The sequence below is a fragment of the Pseudophryne corroboree genome, chromosome 3 (genome assembly GCF_028390025.1).
Source record: "Pseudophryne corroboree isolate aPseCor3 chromosome 3, aPseCor3.hap2, whole genome shotgun sequence".
NCBI lineage: Eukaryota > Metazoa > Chordata > Amphibia > Anura > Myobatrachidae > Pseudophryne > Pseudophryne corroboree.
The window spans coordinates 556,194,166-556,196,207 of NC_086446.1; the positions used below are offsets into that span (position 1 = coordinate 556,194,166).

Consider the following 2,042-nt stretch of genomic DNA (forward strand, 5'->3'; position numbering starts at 1 on the left):
ATGGTATTAAAACGGTCTCAGTATCAGCTGATAACAGCTATATTACCCAGCCTTAATGAGATAATTCACAGCTGGAAATTAGGCCACTAATTAATCCTTTTAATGTACCAGTACTTCTCACAATTAGGTGATACTATTCGTGAATTGTGTCCACAAACCTATTTTTTCAACAAACAGCATCCTTCACGCTTTTTAGGATTTATTTGTGCTTTTACATTTGCAGGGTCAAAGCAATCACCTGCAATTACCTACATTTAATTTAGTCTGCATTTCTTCGGTCATTATCTACAATTTATATATCAAAGTGTCTAAGGTCATTACTTTGGTTGTGTTTTATAATCCCCCTTTTTTCCATTTTATTCACATATATAATGGAGTCTCCTGGCAATCAACAATTGATCCAGTACTATTGCAATCTGTCCGGACGACACAAGTCACATGATCCTAGCAGCTAAATTAATGGATAAACACATGTCCGCCTGATTGGATGATCCAGATTAACCTGCTTTTAAAAGCACCGCTGGGATCCAGCCCTCACCAGGAAGTGATCAAGCCCGGTGGACGGGTGAAACGCGTTTTCCGACATCACCCCCCCCCCCCTTTTTTTTCATCTGGCTGACTGCAGCAACGGACGTTTATCAGCACCTATATGCGCTTAGCGCCTCCTCTGACTTTCCCATCCCCGTCGAAGCAGTGGACGGCTTCCCGCACCCGCCAGCATTACCGCCTGGCCGGCGGTGCCCGGAGCCTTCCACTCTCTCACTAATCGAGACATCAGGGGCTCCACCAAGCCAGTGGCACCTCCAGTGGACGGCCTCCCGCACTCGCCAGCATCACCGCCAAGCCGGCGGCACCCGGCGCCTCCCCTCTCTCACCAATCGAGCCATCAGGGGCTCTACCAAGCCAGGGGCACTCGCAATAACGAGATGGCTTAACACCCAGTGCGGTAATATCAGCTCCTTTTTCTCTTTTTCACCTTATATCTTTTTTATTACAAAATGCATATCAGCAGTTAATGGCCCGCCATCGCTACACATTCAATTAGTATTAATTTATGTTTGAAAAAGGTTATACTTGCGGTGTGCAGATTATTAGCTGGTTTCGTTCCAGCATTCTCAACTACATTAATATCTATATTCCATATTACGATTTACTGTACATGTATTATGATATTGGATATTAATCAATCTAAACCCCAAGTCAGGACATACCATTGTAATTTTGCTACAGTCTTTGTGTTATCTATTTTTGTTTCCTTCAATATCAACATCCTGCAGTTGGATACTTTAATATAGTAGGGTGATTATTTGTTATCCCTCTTCATTCTTTCATTTCTTTGTTTCTTCATCTCAGACATTTTTTTGTCTTGTTAATTTCTGATTACGATATCATTAGATTCCAGCCATTTACAATAATTGATGCTACTATCTATTCTAATACTGTCCAAATTACAATACTGTCAAAATTACAAGTACTGTTCTCTCATTTCCTTCTTTTCTGTACTTCGTGGACTCTCACCATTTGATTCAGGGCCACGTCCCTGTCTAACATTGGCTGCAGATCCATCTGGTTCCCTCCATCTCTTATATCTATCTTCATAACTATGTAATTTCGTGAACTCTCATCAGTGAGTCCAGAGCTTCCAATTAATCTTCATTTCCTCTACTATCATACCACACTGGAAACGCCAGAAGACGTCTGATCTCGGAAGCTAATCAGTGTTGGGCTGGGTCAGTACTCAAGTGGGTGACCATTGAGGAATACTCAGTTTAGTAGAGCTTATTGGTTTAGCCCATGCAGTGTCTAACACTGACAGAAGATTCACACTGTCATCTTATTTTCCACCCTTATACTATTCATAAGTATAACCAGCCTCCAGACTGCTTTATTTGTATTAATTATACTCTTACAAGGAACATATTACAGTGTTGTGTTTATCAGTAGAACGTACCGTCCAAAAATTCAAACTATATTGTTCATAAACACTCAGAATTTCTTCTGTCAGCCAGAATTTAGCTTCTATCCTGTATCAGCACTTTGTG

At 41.2% G+C, this 2,042-nt stretch overlaps 1 pseudogene; it reads left to right on the forward strand.

Annotated features, from left to right (window-relative positions):
* Window positions 1-1,660: 1,660 nt before the first annotated feature.
* LOC134898236 (5S ribosomal RNA) lies at window positions 1,661-1,779 on the forward strand (annotated as a pseudogene).
* The last annotated feature ends 263 nt before the right edge of the window (window positions 1,780-2,042 follow it).